Genomic DNA, 6,849 nt, shown 5'->3' on the forward strand with positions numbered 1-6,849 from the left:
ATCTAAGATTTAGAAAATAATTGCACATTAACATTGAATCTAGAAACATCCAACATAAATCCTATTTAGTGCTTAATGAAAATATTGAAATCAGATCTTTATTAAAGAAAATTATAAGAAGAAATATTCCTTTGGAACTTACTCTGGATTGCCACTGCTTTGTGAAATGGGACAATGAAATATAAGACAAGCCTGCTGTATGAAAACAAATTCCTTTGATATTCATCATTTTGGACCAAATATAGTCTCTTCTGGATCTGAACCTTAGTCAGCAGGTTGCTGGATGTTGAAAGATGTTTATAAAACAAACCAAAAAAAACTAAGGCAACAAGATAATGAAATGAAACATCAATGTATCAAAAACAATCTGTTCAATGTAATGTAATGTTTATTAAAAGAATAAGTGGCTACCGCCATCTGCTGGCCTATTTAGGACCTGCCATATTCTCTGAGGATTGATGTATTTATCACATTAAAACCTTTTCTATTTGTATTTTAATTTTGAAGAGTACATAGGGATTTATTCAAAAAATGCAAGCTGTGTTATTAATGTAATTAAATTCAATTCAATTCAGTTTATTTATATAGCGCCAAATTCACAACACATGTCATCTCAAGGCACTTTACAGTTCAACCAGATCATACAGTCAAATTGATACAAAGTTTTCTATCTAAGGAAAACCAGTTGATTGCATCGACTCATTGACTCAAATACAATCCCTCACACTAAGCATGCTTGTAGCGACAGTGGAGAGGAAAAACTCCCTTTTAACAGGAAGAAACCTCCAGCAGAACCAGGCTCAGTGTGAGCGGCCATCTGCTGAGGCCGACTGGAGTTCAAGGAGACACAAGCAGAGACACAAAAAGCAGCTGTAAAAGGCGGCCCCGTCCAAGTCATCCAGAACATGAATTCACGAAGTTAACAAAAAAAATAAACAAACAAACAAAAAAAACTATGCAAAAAAAACAATGCAATCTAAATGTACATGTAAAAAAGACTTCCTTAATTATGAGACTCGTTGGAGCCTTTCTTAGCCTGGTTGATCTCCCATAGTTTGAAAATTGTGATCACTGCTGCACTTTATTAATGGAAATGTTCATTTCACTGCTAAGCTGCTGTTGAAAACCTGTAATTATAGAAAGAAAATGAATACAGCATGACAATAGAGTTTGTCTGTCTGAGATCCTAACTACCCAAATGCTATGCACAGCAATAGGCTAAGTACTCACCAACTATCACTTTAATTAACAACTCCATCCATGTAGCAAAACATCCAAACCCAGATTGACATGATTACATACCATGCATGTGCATCTTGTTCCATTATTGTTTAATGATAATAAAACATTTTGCAAGTGCAATTTGAAAAAAATATTTACAACTTTTTAAACAGTTTGTGTTTTTAATTTTGCAATAACCTTTTCATCGCTTTTTCATATTTTTGTTTTCTAAATTATGTTTGTTGAGTTTTTTTCTTTTCTTTCTCATTTTCAAACTTGGTTTTATAAATTTTATAAATTTATTTATATGCAAATTGGGCTTCATGGCTCACGTTTTCTATATTTCTGGGGGCGGGCTTTCCTCTGGATTGAGGAGCAATGAGGCATTTCTATTGGTCTGCTGGACGTTAGCAACAACACCTTATTGGTCAATGTGTGCATCAAGAGCGAGCATTTGTATTTGGCTGAGAGTTAAGAGAATGTGATTTGAAAAGAATGAAATTCTTAAAAACTTAGTCTAAGAAAGACAAATTTGAAAATATAAAATATGAAAAAAGAATGAAAGATAAAGGTTGAAATTATAAAATTTGTAAAAAAAAATAATCTTTTTTGGGGGGAAAAATATTTATTCTCCATATTTTATTTCTTGATACTTTTCTATTTCCATTTACTAATCTTGTTCTTTGCAACAAAAAGAACTAAATTCCCTCCATATCTTTAGGAGTGCATGTTCTGTCAGCGAATGTGTTCTGTTAGTTTTCCTCCCCATCATCTTTAACCTGTAGGCAAACACACCTGCTCTTGTTTCTGGAAAACAAGGTGATGTTCAAGGTATATAAAAAAGAAACAGGAATGCAAATTTAGAGTTAAATTTTAGGGAACCAAACGTTGCAGCAGTGTTATCTTATAGTAAAGGTATAGTGAACGATTTTCTTTTTCCGAGTGGATCATTAAAGTAAGTGGTCCTGCTAATTGTTGATCATTCTGGTGATACTGTATGTTTACGGTGGGCCGTCCTGAGTGCTCGACCCCATTTCCAATTTTTTCAGTCTGAAATAGTGGAAAAATTGCAAATCTTCATTTGGAAAGTAAGCTTTCCAAAAGTAAGGGATGCAAACTTTTAAACAGAGCGTGCACGAGGAAAAATGGGCTCGTGCACGCTCTCGCACGTGTTTACTGAAGAGGGATTAGTTTTCCTTGATCCATTATTATTGAACCATTTATGGGAAAATTATCTTCATATTAATAAAGAACTTCATTCTGAATCATTGACAGCCTCTGGACATTTCTAATGTTCACTATCAGAGAATAATTGCTGCTATAAACAGGTTAAAATATCAGAGTTCCTGCACAAATGGTTCAAATGGTCAAAGTTAAATTCATCTCAGTTTAAGAACTGAAAAGTTTTCAATATTACTTAAAGTTTTTATAATTCATTCAGGTCCTATGCATCGATATTATTCCTAATTTATTAAGAAAGTTTAGCTCACTAAAATTTGAAGAAATCAGGAGAATAATTTTATCCTGAAAGTATAAGAGAAAAATATCTTAACCCCCGACAGGAATCTAAACAGAAAGAACTGCAGACATTTTCTGATCCTTGAAAAATTTGTTTGTTCTACATATCATAAAACAATATTGAAATTTCTCTCTGACTGTTGTGTTGTAGACTAGAAGAAAAGCTCAGTCTAGCATCCTGACTACAACATCCTTCAATATTTTCTGGAACTATAAGTCAACTTTATTGTGTTTGAGGAAATCCCACTTTCATCTTTGACCAAGCCGGAAGCATTTTCTTGATCTTTTAACACCAATAAGATTTTGTTAACAAGTTATTAAGATAAAGCTGGGTATACAGTTCAAACCAGGTTATTGTTGAGGATCTCAACCTTCCACCAGCCTTCCTGTACATAACCATCATATTATAATCCTAAAACTATTTAATGGGAACTATCACGTTTGATTTCTCTGGATATATTATTGATGATAAACTCAACTGGAAACCTCACATCAGCTTTGTTCAAAGTGAAATGTCTAACAGTATTTCTATATTGCAGAAAACGAAATGTTTTGATTGGATAAACATGATCTATATGGTGGTTAAATCTATAAGCTGCACCAGCCCTAATGAGAAAACTCTGCCCCTGCATTTCAATATAACAACAGTCCTGAAAATAATAAACAGTTAAGAAGTAAAAGTATCCTAAATTCCACCTCTTGAAGCTCATCAAGAGAATACCAATAGTGTGCAAAGCAGTAATCAAACCAAAAGGAGGCTACTTTGAAGAACCTAGAATATAAGTCAGATTTTCAGTTGTTTCACGCTTTTTTGTTAAGTATATCTTTTCAAATGTGTTAATTCATGCCTTCAGTGTGAATCGTTATTTTTCATAGAAAATAAACAATGTGAATGAGAAGGTGTGTACAAACTTTTGGTCTGTACTGTACCTGCTGAGATGGAAGAACAAAAATAAGATCAAATTTGGACACAAATGCCCTGAAACCAACCCTATCCACAATGTTGAAGGGTTTGTGTATCTTTTACTACAAGATAGACTAGAAGCTCATCCAGCTCTTACTTCCTGGTGGTTGATTAAAAGGAAACGAATACAGTGTCCATTACCTGTTTTGGTGATTATATATAAAATACAGAAACATTCTTGTTTGTATACTATTCTAATTACTGACCATGGCTGTGTGTGGCTTCAGTTGGCTCCTTATTCTGATGCAAGGCATGATAGTGCCTAAGCATGGAGGAGGTGGTGTTATTGTATCCCAACTCCTTGGAACACAATAAACACTTCACCTATTAATACATTAGGACTTGATAAAAAATAAAACATTTTTGATAAAAAATTTAATGAATATTAAATAGTTTAGATTTAATACATTTCATTTATCTTAGTAGGAGAAGTCAGGTCGAAATGCTCCCCCATAGGCGTCATCCTCTTCTTTCTGCTGACTCCATACCGATCATCTCCACTATCTCCAAACTGTATTCAAACACTCAGCTGACTGCAACTCTCCTACAATCTACCACATCTTGACTAAATAGTGAGGCTGTTTAAGGTGATCTGAACCACTTCTCGAAGCGGTCACATGGCATGGCAGTATAGCAAGGCTTCGGACGTTATCGATTTTGGCTCGTCACACGCCTTAAAGCCTCAGCTCATAACATCACTACACAGCACCAACTGGCTACAACCGTCTGGGCAGCTGCTAGCCACCTCTGACCTTATGGGCAGGTGCAAAGTACATCTGTCCTTCTGGACAGCTCCAGATCACGTCTGACCATCACTGCGGATTCTACCTGCGGCAGATCTTTTCTGCAGATTCAAGCCTAATCCTCTCTTCCAACTGAAGTCTAGCCTGGTATTGTCTGCAACTCTGTTTATAATCTGCCACTGCATGAACTTTCGGACTCAATCTCACTTATCTCCAGGAGCTTTCCCCGTTTTTGCAATTTAAGTCATTCTGTGTCGGCTTGAATTACGGTGTTCTGCATGCCAACACATAAAAATTGATTCAAATGAGTGTTACTGATGTGTTTGTTGGCAGATGGAACTAAACTTGAATGTACATTTTGATATCAGTCTATTTGATCCTGAATTAGGTTTTCATAGGACTGCAGATTGTGCATAATTATAATACCACAACAATAACGATGGCAATAAGATAATAGAAAGCGGAAAGCGTTAGTAGTTTTCTGTAGATACATATTAATAGTGTTTATAAATATATACTGTGGTCTATATATGGAAAAAAAAAATGCATACAGGGTCTAAGAAAACAATATAAACCAATAAATTTTCAATATAGCCCTGGCAAGTATTTAAATCTACTTTTACCCTTGCATATATTGTAAGCTTAGTCATTTACCTAAAACCTAGCTCGAAACAAAAAGATAAATACTTTCCCATGTCCACTGACTCAAGATAACAAATAAGGCTGCAGAAACTAGTGAACTTCTACTGCGCTTACTGGTGCTCTGGTGTTAAGAGTTATCAGGTTTTTTGTTTGTTTTTTCACATGTTAAAATGTTCAGTTGAACGCAGTGGAATATTTTTGTTAAGTTCAAAAGTAATCTTAAAGTTAATTTAGGTGTAATTCATTTCTGATGAATGGGAAAAATTGGCTAGTACTGGCCATTTGACTCCCGGGCTGAAGAGTTTCCCCCATTCCACCCCTTATATCACATATTTTGGAGCTCTGACATCTGCTCCAGTGTGGCAGCATGGTCTCATCCGTGACTGGTTTCCTTTTGTTTTATGGCAGTTAAAACTGTGGACATGAGAATAAGATGGGGAGGATGGGAATATTAACCCCTGAAAAAAATCCATCCATCCATTTTCTGTCACTTTTATCCCTGCTAGGGTTGTGAGAGGTGCCGGTGCCTATCTCAAGCTGTCAATGGGCGAGAGGTGGGGTACACCCTAGACAAGTTGCCAGTCTATCTCAGGGCAAACAACCATTAATGCACACAGTCACACCTAAGGAGAATTTTATATAGGCCAATTAACCTACCGGTAATAGTCATGCTTTTGGACTGTGGGAGGAAGCTGGAGTACCTGGAGAGAACTCACGCATGCACAGGGAGAACCTACAAACCTTCTTGCTGCAAGGTAGTAGTGCTACCCACTGCGTCACTGAACAGCCACAAAAAAAACAACCTTTTCATTCAATATATAGCATTAATGAACGTCTGTTGTCCACATTTAGATGATTGTACTGATTTAGGAGGTGAGGCCTGAATATGGGTGGATAAAGCTCATGATCTCTGAGCCTTTTGAAAGCTCAGATTAGCACTTGAAGTGTTGTAAGAGCAGGATAAACTAATAATTCAAAGAATATATGCATGATAAATACAGACAGCATGACTTTTTTTCTATCAATATTTGTTATGATGTCAGGATGGGTCTAATACTTTTTGCCCACATGCAGATACACTTACAGAGAGATTGTCAAAGTTTGAAAATGTATTTTCTTTATCTTAAACCAAAGAGACAGAAACCAGGTTCTCAGCATGGGAGGTACTGCGGCTTGGAATCCAGGTGCGACTGCACAAAGGAGAGAGATATTAGGTGGGTTCAAAGTTGGTGGGGAATAAATGTAAATGACCGATACTCTGTTGAAACTCACTGCTTGAGCTGGAGGGTGGTCTGAGGTTCCAGTTTGAGGACGCCTTGGCTGATTGAAGATGGACGAGTCGTTGGAGGGCGGACAGGTAAGTTTATGGTTTCACAGAGGAGCAGCGGAGCAGACTGTCAACTGGAAATCTTGAAGAGGTTGAAGCTCAGATGAGGTGAGTTGTGTAACTCTCAGCGACTCGAGAGGTTTCCTTCCAGGGCTGGAAGGACTTGAAAAATCCCAGAGGATCTAAAGGTTTCCTGCTGAAGTTTCACAAGAAAAAAGGAGAGGTAAGTGCATGAATTCACCAGTGATTGACTCAGCAAAGCTCAGAGGGGCTAGAGTACCCAAAACAGGCAAACACTCTGACGAAGAGGTGATTATAGTCAAATGCTCATGTACTCCTCTGAGGTGAGGAGAGATTCATTGCAGATCTGGGTAATTGAGAAGTGTAGGCAAGCTCTCCAAGACAGAAGTAACCCAATGGCACCATCTGGTGGA

This window comes from Cyprinodon variegatus, unplaced genomic scaffold (genome assembly GCF_000732505.1).
Source record: "Cyprinodon variegatus isolate N-32 unplaced genomic scaffold, C_variegatus-1.0 Scaffold146, whole genome shotgun sequence".
Lineage (NCBI taxonomy): Eukaryota > Metazoa > Chordata > Actinopteri > Cyprinodontiformes > Cyprinodontidae > Cyprinodon > Cyprinodon variegatus.